Source organism: Syngnathus acus, chromosome 16, assembly GCF_901709675.1.
Source record: "Syngnathus acus chromosome 16, fSynAcu1.2, whole genome shotgun sequence".
In the NCBI taxonomy this organism is placed as follows: domain Eukaryota; kingdom Metazoa; phylum Chordata; class Actinopteri; order Syngnathiformes; family Syngnathidae; genus Syngnathus; species Syngnathus acus.
The window spans coordinates 8,621,784-8,634,040 of record NC_051101.1 but is presented as its reverse complement, the minus strand read 5'-3'; the positions used below and the strand labels follow the sequence as shown (position 1 = coordinate 8,634,040).

The 12,257-nt window shown below is 39.7% G+C and overlaps 1 long non-coding RNA gene across 1 annotated transcript; it reads right to left on the bottom strand.

The window, feature by feature from the left end:
- Positions 1-4,799: 4,799 nt before the first annotated feature.
- Positions 4,800-12,056, bottom strand: LOC119136032. The gene is made up of 3 exons (XR_005100663.1): positions 11,974-12,056; positions 6,631-6,637; positions 4,800-4,810 (listed from the first exon to the last, which is right to left on the bottom strand). It is a non-coding gene; the product is annotated as an uncharacterized LOC119136032 (long non-coding RNA).
- Between the last annotated feature and the right edge of the window lie 201 nt (positions 12,057-12,257).

The following is a 12,257-nucleotide window of genomic DNA, read 5'->3' as shown; positions in this document are numbered from 1 at the left end:
CAGCCCAATTTAGCTCCTCCAGTTGCCGTCGTTCTGGGCAACAATTCTCTGGAACTAATCCACTAGAAAGCAGTTTTTTTTCCTCACTTGATGCATGTTTTATACTAACAGGAGAAATTTAATGGTGCACTTTCTCTTAGTACACAGTATGAGTAAGTCTTGAGAGGGAGAGATCTTTTTTGCCCTCAGACAGACCATGTGTATGTGCACGTGTGTGCATGTGTGTTCATATATTGAGGACATTCACATATCTGCTGTCTAAAAAAACTCGCTTAATTTTCTGTCTTTTTTTTAGGTGTGGAGTAGTAAATAATGAATTATTTTACAAAGTAGATTTATGGTAGTTTCTCTTGACAATTAATAAATGTTTAACATTTGCCGCTTAGCACAATGTACATTATGACCCCTGTTTTCCGTGTCTATTAACATTTTTATTTCTGGGCCAATGTAGGGACAGCAGAAAGGCAGGGTTTGTCTTGCATTTAACTATCTTACAAATGAATTGTACGCCGAAAAAAAGTAAATGATGTACCCTGCATTTTTGAATGTACCAAAGGTACCAAAGTGGCACTCATAGTTGTCATGGCAAGTCATGATAGATGCCACTCAAGTAAACTGCTTCAGCTCATTAGTAAATGAGAAAAAAATGTGTTGTATGTGCCGAGTCTGGATCATGTGCAAGTGCAACTGTCTTTTCCCCCATTGCTAATTCCGTGAAGCAGTGTACAGTAGTGCTAGCCAAGATGGTTGCGTCTATAGTTGCCCAGGCAAAGTATATACTAGTTTATTATTTATAATTTCGTAATTTGTGGACCTTAAGCCGCACCCGAATATAAGCAGCACCAGCTAAAATGATGGGAAAATCCTATTTTGTTCACATATAAGACATATTGGACTATAAGATGCAGGTGTATTAATGTTTAATTTCCATATATGAGAATATGCACAAATCATACAATATCAAAATCAAGCAAAACCCATAGATAAGCCGCACTGGACTACAAGCCTCAGGGTTCAAAGCTTGTGCAAAAAGTAGCGGCTTATAGTCCAGAAAATACGGTATATGTATATTCTCTGCTACTAATGTTTAATTGGGAACCTTCTTTGCCTCTTCTTCTTGCTCTTTGTTACACTGCATCTCCATCAAGTAGAGCTCAGTGATGCCCCGCATATTGTGGTAAGACGTGGTACTACAATGAAGGCTCGCGACTCAAAATGCTAAATTGACTGTATACTGTAATAAGAGCCTCGAAATGAGCGCTACAGCTGTGACTCGAAAGATGAAACACATTACAGGCCTTCACTTGACTCACTCGAGTCTTAATGTTTGGAAAAAAATGTGCAGAGGGAGATTGCCACTTGCGCTTGCAAGAAGGGTCTCTTCACGTAAAGACTGCACTGCTCACTTTCTGTTATACACCATGTTCCGCTTATTTTTGTTGAGTAGCTTTATCCATAATCAGACAGGATAGAAAGTGTTTCATATGATGTCTAGAGCAACAGCAGTTCGACCTCTGAAACTCTGAGCAACTTTAGAGGCCTGAGATAATAATTCTAGTCCATGTAATATACAATGTACTCAAGCATGATGTGGAAGTTTCAAGCCAAATAGCTCAACACAGCTGAAAGTAGACTTAAAACCGTGTGCTTCTACAATTTGAAAAAGAAAAGTCTCTAAATGTAAGTCGCACTATGAAGCGTGATTAGAAGTTAGAAAAAAAAAAAAAGGTTTCACTGAAGCGTTGCATTCAAAGTCTTGAATAGCACATTCATTCCCAACAACTGTGGGCATCAGTGAAATTGCCAGAAGCAAGCTGGCTCACGTGAGTGTGACCAATTAATTTTTGCAATTTTGGGGACCAACATGCTTTGTTGCATTCTGTCGTCACCTCCCTCCTCCTAAACACCCAAATCCACACACGCAAACCCCCTCCCCCCTTTCCTCATTTGCCTTTGCTTTTCTATAGGCTCTTCACTGCACACCAATGCCTTCTGGAACAGAGGAGAAAATTACTTGGCAGGCATATCCATTCCTAATGTGTGTGTGAGAGTGTGTATGTGCACAAGTCCACGAGTCCTTAAGTTCAACCCAGTGGGGTTTGATGGACTTTTATGCCTGCATTCAGTGATTGCTGGGTTTTATCTACACACAGACACACACAGTGTTGACGCAACACAAACTGGCCATTTACAATGCGCAAGGGAGAGATTGGCTCTCTTTAAGTGTTGCGGTGGCTTGCCAATTGTGTTTTGTTGTGTACGTGTGTTTGATGGGCTCCTTTGACTTTGAGTGTTTTGAGGCACTTGTTTTCACGATTGGGCTACGGGACCAGAGTCACTACTGTAGCGCAGCACAGTTTTGTTTCATAAGAGAAACAGCAGAAGGCTGTTTTAACTTTGAGGATAGTTCAAGCTGCTTTTTGACTCAGCGCTAAGAAATATTTCAATTCATTGACTCCAGATGTTCTGTGATGGAAATGTGGACAAGCACTACAGAATATAGCTGTGTATATATATATGTATTAGTAGTGTATTTGATTAAGAGATTATTGAAAGGCAAATAAAGTAGGACTGGACCTGCAGCTGTTGTTTTCCTCCTGTTAATATTTGATTAGAGGTCTTCTGTTGGCGGCCCTGAAACTTTTAATGATGTAGTTGTCATAATAACTTCATCGCATGAGAATCCTGAGGGCTTCCTGGTTGCTATGGTGATGTGCTCCCGTGGAATCGTCCACACATAAAACAATGCTATTTTACATAACTATGTGGTTGATGTTTAAGCCCATCATGCGGAACTTAAGTCTAGCACTCCTGGCAGTAATTATAAAAGTGTAATTCCAATGGTGTTGACAATATTGTGAAGACAATATACGATCGGATAAGACGACGCCCTTAGGTGAGCTCTAGGGCTTTTGTCAGCATCGTGTTGACAAATGTTATTTTGTGGCCATGCCATTGTTTTTCTGACGCAAATTTAATTCAAACAATTCTTGAACATGACCTCATTTGCTATTTAAAGTACCGCTCACTCACCATGTTACCTGATAATCAATTGTGATCTGCTGATGTTGGATATGACCTTGTCGAATAACCTTTCAAGTGAAAAACAATCAATGGAAGTCGTGTTTGAACTGAGGAAGGCTGCCGTCTGCGGATGTGTGATGGATTTAGAGAGACACTTGCATTCAACTCCACCCAATAAAAGGCCTTCTTTGGTGGAACAAAAAAAGTGATCGATAAATACATGACAAATTTGTTACTTGTAAAATGGGAAAAAAACTTCTCTGACTCACTTCAGAGCAATTTATAAGATATCAGGATTTTATATTTGGATTTGTGATTTGTAAACATTTATCACGACTAATCCAAGAAGTAGGAAAGAGCACCTAGAGCGCCCTCTTGCGGTTTGGTGTGAAAATAACATGTGAAATAATATAATAATGTGTTAATGATTTCACACATAAGTCGCCCTGAGTATAAGTCGCACCTCCGGCCAAACTTAAAAAAAAAAACTGTGATTTATAGTCCAGAAAATACGGTATATCACTTTGGTCAGGGGCTCATTTCACGGTTATAAATCCCACTTTGTTTCCAAAGCAGATTGTTTTGTGTCACATCCACTGTCCAAATACATTCGGACGTAAGTGTACTTGTGCTTGAGGAATATTTTAAAGAAGTAATTGGAAACAGATTGAAGCCTCTCTTTGTAGTTGGCCTCCGGCTTTGAAGGCCGTTCTAACGGGAGTGTGTTTTACAGGCTTCCTTGCCAACATGTTACAAAACAACAATCACATGCACGGTTGAGAAGTCATTCACAGGTCAACCTTGCAACCAGAGGTCTCTCGCTTCAGATAATACAAAAGACCACAAATAATAATGACATTTGAAAAAAGTCCTGTCTTGAGAGTTTCCCTCTTGTGATCTTTTTTAAGGTATCTCTTTACCACATTTTGTCTGCTCATTTGATCCTTACGTTCTCACTTTATTCTCCACTCTACAACCCCCGGCTAGCCTCCATTCTTTCCTTTGACAGCTCCCGTTAATTCCACGGCCCCTCACCTCACCACTTTGAGACAAACCGATATGAGAACATGAAGGTGTTAGAGGAGGACAAAGTGTGAGGTGTGAACAAAAAAGGACGAAAGATAAGACAAAATGGAAAAACAAGGGGGAAAAAAAGCAATCCTAAATAGATGGTAAAGATAAGAAAAATGAAGTGGAAGAATTGAGATGCTGCACTCAGCCTCCCCACAATCTTTTGGCTCTTACAGGAGAGGCAATTACAATTTCACAGATTGAAATTAAAATCCCCCGTGGTATGCGTGTGCGCATGTTTGTGCATGTGTGTAGTGTGTGAGATAGAGTGGGCTGTCAAAGTGATTTCAAGCTGTTTATAGCCGAGGCTCACAAAATAGATCCTCATATGGAAAAAGGGGAAAAAAACTAAATCCTTCACAACTGCCTCCTTTTTTTTTTTTCTTAAAGAAAACTAATTCCTTAAATATTAATTGCTTGGCTGGGTCTTGACAATTGTCTTATTTGTTTGTGATGAGCCTGCAAAAAAGTACTTCTAATCTCTCTCTCATACACTCTCATCATTAATTTCTCATTTTGCATCTCCCTTTGCCTTCCATACATCTCCTTTAAGGGGATACTTTGTTTTTGTTTCTGCATAAAGATCTTTGAACCAGTGTCACAGTGACACATGATATCAAAACTGTGATAGAATATCTACACCTGCATTATTCGCAATCATGGAGAGACTCAGTTCTTCACTCAGATTCCATGAGGGATTCCCATGCCTTATAATCTATCAGTATTTGTATCAGTCATCAACGTTTACAGACTATCAACCTTCATTCATGGAAAGGCAACAAAGAAAATTTTATCCACGATTGAAATTCCAAACTGGGAGCTGCAATGTGGGAATTCTGCTCGCAAAATAGTAACAGTTAAAATGCACAAAAAGAGACTGCAGGTTTTGCCCTTTAATAGATTTTGACTTCATCGAGTGGTGATCAAATTTATGCATGTGTGCCCAGCACTAAAGAGAAAAGTTCACTAATTTTTATCAACCTCCAATTTATTCACTTCCATCATCAATGAGTGCTGCCAGCATCACGTTTTCAAGTCATTTCCTCTCACTTGTTGACCTCTTAAGCAGAGTGGCTTGTACATGGAGTATGACGGATATGCCCACTCCAAATGTTGATTTAAAGTGTGATTGCCGTGCTTGTGTTGAATCAAGCTTTGCTGTATGTGAAACCCAGCTGAGCAGTTCTATCCCGCTGGAAATAACTAAATTATAATAACCAATTTCACCCAGCATGCATAATTCTTATTGGGTCTTTTTATGACTATGAAATCAGGTTCTTTGGTAAGTTTATATTTAATGCTGCAAGAAAAAAAAAACATGCACGCACTCTCTGTCTACAGTGTGACCAGAAGTATTAACATAATAGGCCAGTTTCTTTATTTCTGTTACTGCCTAAAAATGTTGGAGTTTGACATCAAAAGATGACTATGGGACCAAGGGATCAACAGATCATCTTTTATTTCCAAATTATCATACCTGCGTCTGGGAGTTTGTCTTTGGTTTGAACAAACCTATTTTTCCGTGGGAGCTCACCTCAATACGATCAGAAACACTGACCCTGAGTCAAAACCTAGATGCAATTGATTTGATCAATTTGATTTCCAAGAGTCTGTTGTTTTCATGTCCATCCATCCACCCACTTGTCTTTATTAAGGTCACAGGTGAGCTGAAGCATCTACCTTTAAGTCCAAGCTTAATAGGTTTTGTCTTGTTAGTTTTGGTGCTATTTTTTGCTTCAGTCTTTTCTCATCAGTTTTAGGTAGGAGAACTTGGTTTGTCTCCCCCTCCTCCCCATCTGTCTGTATGTGCTCCCTTTTTTTTTTCTTTATCTGTCTCCTTCCCCAGTCAGATTTAATCCTGTTAGTCATGCTAGATATGTGTCCTGCTCGCTGTGTTTAACTTCGTCTTCGCACATTCCCCCAGAGAGCCCCTATGGATTCAGTTACACACACTTTGGCAGAGAAGCTTGTGAGTGCTCAAACGCAGAAGTACACTTTTCCCCATCTAAATCATCGCGGCAATTTATTTATTTGCAGTTGGGAAACCTTCACATAGTGACCGACCCTAACATGCCACAGTAAGACACTTGAACCAAATCAATCTGGATACGATATATTAAACTTGGGCGGCATTTGGATTCAGAGCTCGTCTGTGAGCCCCTTACTCATTTTAATTAAGGAGCAGATGCACTTACTTACCCTATCCGTTTGTCCATCCCTTTGTGTGCGTGTGTGTGTGCGTGCGTGCGTGCGTCTGTCTGAACTGCTTGCCATTTGTCGGTTTGTCTTGCAAAAAAAACACCCTCACGCTCACACACACATACGCACATTGTCCAGTACACGCTGTTACCTCAAATTGTACACAGGGCCTCTACGGTTATAAATTATTACCAAGTGAAAAAAAATGTCTGCATTTCAGGCATTTAGTTGAGCATAAATAATTGAATTGCAGCATATACAATACATGTTGGCAGTCCATTTATTGATCTAATAGTAACCCCCACACACAGTATTAACACACACATGCACAAACACGCACACACTGGAATGTAGTTTAAAAAGTATCTTATGTAGTTTAAAGAGTGTCTCTGACCTTGAGTGGAGTGTTTCTGACTCCTACATTCAGGAAAGCTTCACATGAGTTCAAACTGTACATCCTTTGGGCAAACTTTATGTAGTGTGTGTGTGTGTGTGTGTGTGTGTGTGTGTGTGTGTGTGCACGTGTGTGTGTGTGTGTGCGTGCGTGCATAACCCTTGCAAAATCTTTTAATGGATCTGTTTGGCAGACAAAGTACCGTGATTTTCGGACTAAAAGTCGCTCCGCCATAAAATGCCCAAAAAAGTGAAAAAAAAACATATATAAGTCGCTCCGGAGTATAAGTCGCATTTTGGGGGGCAATTTATTCGACAAAATCCAACACCAAGAACAGGCATGAACGAGCAACAACAGGCTAAACGATAGGTATGCTAACGTGACATAAACACAAACGAAGAGCTGAGAACGGGCCTGACGTAACATTCAGTTATTAAAAAAAAACTATTACATAAATAACACGTTTATAAAACCATCTGTCACTCCAATTCATTAAATCCATCGACCGTCCTTTGTCAACAATGGGTGCGCTTCAAAATATTCCACAGGCCCATATAACGATATATAAATTAGATATCAAATAACTATTATATAAGCAATAATATTATCAAACCATCTGTGCACTCTAAATCATTAAATCCATCGATCAAATTCCTCGTCCTTTGTCAACAACGCCGCGCGTGCGCCCTGACGTCAGCCTCGTCGTTATTCCACAGGTCGAGTATATAACTATATTGTAGCGTTAACAAAGTACAAGGAAAGACGTGGGTTTGGTAAACGTCTCTTTATTTAACAAAACAAACTTCCAGGCGTGTGGCGGCGTGGACTTCCAGCCACGGAGGTGGAAGAGAGATCCATAGATCTCCGGGCGTGCGTAAAAGCCATGACCGAGCCCCATCCACCGTCCCCGGACAGCCACACGGCCGAGCGCCGGCCCTCGACTTCCATCCACGGAGGTGAAAGAGAGCTCCGTAGAGTAGGACCGGGCGTGCGTAAAAGCCATGTCCGAGCCCCATCCACCGTCCCCGGACAGCCACCCGGCCGAGCGCCGGCCCCCGACTTCTATCCACGGAGGTGAAAGAGAGCTCCGTAGAGTAGGACCGGGCGTGCGTAAAAGCCATAATAGTTTTTCAAACCTTCTGTGTCACTCCGAATCCTTAAATCTTTCAAACTCTTCGTCCTCCGTGTGACTTAGAAACAAAGCCGCTAAAGATGCCGGTAGTACGTGAGGCCCTTCGTCATCCCGTGATCAATCTTTGTCCTTTTTGTAAACAACCGCCGCGCCACGCTGCGTCACGCTGCTGACGTCACTTGAAATTCAAATTACAATAATGCCTTGCTACATCGCGGTTCGTTTATCGCGGTTTCACTATTTTTTTTTTAACATTTTTGAAAAAAAACACATATAAGTCGCTCCCTATTATAAGTCGTCCCCCCCCACCCAAACTATGAAAAAAAATGCGACTTATAGTCCGAAAATTACAGTACTTTCTCTTTAGTTTGGTGCTAGGGGGTGCAGTTGGGGTTATTAGTTTCGTGTAGGCATTATCAGTCAAGGTTCTCTCTTGTGGCTTGGTCCTATTCAGCCTGTTTTCTCAATACCGACATTCATTATCATCAGCACAATGTAGAGTGGTTTATTTTTGTGTTTTGTGTCACAACCTGTGGCAAGAGATATTCTTTTGTGCATCTGCGTGTGTTTGTGTGTGTGTGTGTGTGTGCGTGCGTGCGTGTGTTCGCATTTGCATGTTACATGTGTGAGTGGGTTTTTGTCCTTTATAACTGTGATGCAGATATGCCAAGCACTTATATACCGGTCTGCCTTTTTGTTAATAAGTGCAACTACTTTTTAAAATCCCTCAAGAGAAATTGTCTTCACACTCTGCTGTAAATTTGACCTCTTGAAAGCCAATAGAACTGATTGACCCAGGGGAAGCAATCTGATTGGCAGATTCAATTTGAATTTATTGACTTTGACTATGGCTTTGCCCTTCATTCCATCCAATGCTTTGAGAAAGAATGTTAAGTAAAATCCAGTTATTTACTTTTATTCACTTGTGTTGCCTTTTTTTCCACACTCACGTGATAAGACAGGTTCCCGATGATGCCAACCAATCAAGAGGTGAATGAAGTCACCCGAGGCATTTGCATTAACAATAGAAACCCACATCCATAAAAACACGACGAACAGTGTAAATCTATAGAATGCAGCAGCAGAGACAGGAAAGTGACTTGAGGCACTTCTGATGAATGCATTCGTTTTGAAGTAGAATATACAATGAACAAATATGGCAGGGATAACGTACTCCGCTTCCCTCAGGCCCTGCCTGACATCCCGTGACTTTATTGGGCATTCAAACCTTGAGGTTTTGGGGTAATTTGTAGTTAGCATAAATAAGCATAACGTGATTGCTGGGTAATGATTGCATTTTTATTAATGTTGCACATTCTTGGCAGAAATAACAAATAATTTTATTTTTCAATTACATTTTGACTTTCCTTTTGTGTTTTATTTCTTTTTAATCTTAATAAGAACTGTCTTTCACAGCCTGAGCCCAAGTCTGTATTTTTTTTTTTTAGCCCTAAACAGGATATTGGAGCATACTTAAAAACAAAGCTAACAGCTTAAAAAAATGAGAAAGGTAAACAAGTCCATCCATCCATCCATCCATCCATCCATCCATTTTCTAGCAGGTATCAACTCCTTATAAGTTAATATATCATATTTCACATCCTCCCACTGCATAGATCAAAGCTTCTTGTGCAATGTAATTGCTATTATCGGTTTGCTGTGTTTATTTAGAGGCCAATGAGAGTGCCCACTCACAACAGGACACCATTGATAAATAATGACAGTTATAACAGGATTTAGGGAAGAAGCTTAATTAGTTTTTTGTTTTTTTATAATAACCTCAAAACAACCCGTACTTACAGACATGCACACACAATCAGCAAACCAATTAGGTTCATATAATGCAAGTGGGTGATGACTCCTATTGCCTAGGGTAAGAATTAATTCCTGAACGTCATCTACAGGAAATGAAGTGGCTACATACATAATCTTGAATACAGTGTGTGCGTGTGTGCGTGTCTGTATGTAAAAAAGGTTTTCTTTGACTTGTCAGGATTTAAATACTCTACATACTACGGCAATGTATCCAAAACCTCACTTTTTTTTGTGAAGTGTATCATTTATGTTGTTTAGGCAAAACAGTGTGCTTACTAAAAAAGTACATAAATGAGAACACCAGCAAGTAACTCAAATGGACTTTTTGATAAATTACAGTCAGGTTTCTGACCTCATCACATTACAGAATTGACTCTTATTAAAGTACTAAATAATGTAAGTTTGAAAACCTACTCATGAAAGGTATCATTTCTAGTCTCATTTGATCTCAGTGCAGCGTTTGAAATACCAAATGATCATATACAGTAATGTTGAACAGGTTGGAAACATTAGCAGGACTAAATGTCCTTCTTAGAATAAAGAAGTTATTTTGTGTCCAATGGAAGTTTTGAATGACCATGACATGTGGGGTCCCTCAAGGGTCAGGTCTTGGAACCCTTTTGTCGAGCTTGTATATTACCCATGGGTAAAAAAGAATGCCAATGTTGCCTATCATGGCTATGCAGAAGATACTCAGTTATATCTATCAATGTGCCCAAATGAAACCAGTTGGATGAACCAAAATGTCCTTCAACTAAGCCAAAACAAAACTGAGACCAAATTGCCCTTCCCTTACATTTAGCTGTTTTTTGTTTCTCTACAGTGAGTCACAGTTTCTCACATAATTGTGGCATTTGAAAATAAATAAATAAATAAGTGTTTTATAGATCTTTACTCCCGTTGTGCATCAGCCAATGAATGTACTGCTGTGCTTTAATATTAACACTTTTCACCATAACTACCATGTGCAATCCTGAAGTAATTCTAAATAACAATTATTCATCAAGAAATTAATAGATGCTGTTTGTCTGAAAGCAAGTGCACATAGAAAGTGTTTTTCATTACGTTCATTATGCTGCCTGACCTGTTAAAAGCATAAACCTTGAAGGTCATTTTGCTTATAAAAGCAATTAAATTAGTTGAAAAAAATACATCAAGCAGTGATTAACAGATATTGTCTCAGTAAGGACACTCTTCTATATCTAGGTAAAATGATTGCATTTGTCAGAGGAACCTCAAAGCAGTTTTCTTCAAAATGATATTCATTAAAAGCAATGAGGAAAAAAACAGCATTGCACTTGATCAGAGTAATAATGACCCTGCAGGCAGAGCGGAGCAATTAAAGAAGAGTCCAGGGAAGACATGAGAACTATTAACAGCCACAGAGGAGCCTCAGCCGAGCCGTGCATGGCGCTACACTGATGAAAACATGTGAGAGATCCAGAAAAAAGCCCTAATTACAGACAGGGGGCAGGTTTTGTCTCATGAGTGAAGGAAGCCACAGAACGAGATAGAAGTCCCTTGTGCTTCAGAGGCATTTCCTGTTCAATTTGCTAAGTTACATCATTTCTTTTTCTTCTGCCTACTTCTGCTGCCTCTTGCAAAAAAAAATCATTCACTTTTACATCAAGTAACGATTACGGTTCCATAACTAATGCTGAAATAGAAATAAACACTTGGCACAAGCGTAACTGTTGAGGATGTTCTCAAAATGCCTTATTGTTCCTCATTTAATGACCATGGTATGACAATTATAACAGAGTTTTAAGTGTGTTTTTATTAACACTTAAATCTGGCCAAAGCTAATCTTCTTATGTCCCAGAAGTCCATTCTGAACTCTTCTATAACCTCAAACGTTGCAATTTCTTTAATGAATTCTGATTCATAACAGCTTTTCCCAAACCGTCACCATTATAGATTTTATTTTGGTGACTTCTGAGGCAAATCATACGGACTATTCCAATTAAATGGTAGAGAGTGGTTGCCGAATGTTATCTTAATTAAAGACTCTAGATTGATCATTGATATGAATTTAGGTGTAATTGCCTGTCTGTATGTGTTTTGTATGTTCCCCACAACTACCGTATTTTCCGGACTATAAGCCGTTACGTTCTGCACAAGCGTCGAACCCTGCAGCTTGTAGTCCGGTGCGGCTTATCTAAGGATTTTTCGTGATTTTTGTGATGACTAATAGACTTATACGCTCATTAGTAAAAAGGTTGTGGACCGCTGTTGTGCGGCACTGCTTTGCTTGGCGGAGGATATGTTACAAGACACACGGTCACTGGGGAGAAGTGTCCTTCCGCCACGCAAATAGTGCTGCACAATTGACCCGAACAAGAGACAGAACAAGATTAAGGCGGACATTACTGGGGAAAGGAAGCTTTTATCCACCAACCCTCATTATGGGGGACAAAAGAAATGCATATACAGACAGAGAGATGAGAGAATGGTATGCTCGTATTACTTTGCTATGGAAGAACCTGAGAGCCCCAAACCATGATCTCAAAATCAATAAGCTCATCTTTTTTGGGGGATACAAATGTATACGTGCCGACATATTGTAGAAAGTCTTTAAAGTAGTGATGGGAAAACGAAGCTTCAAATTTGCTTCATAAACCT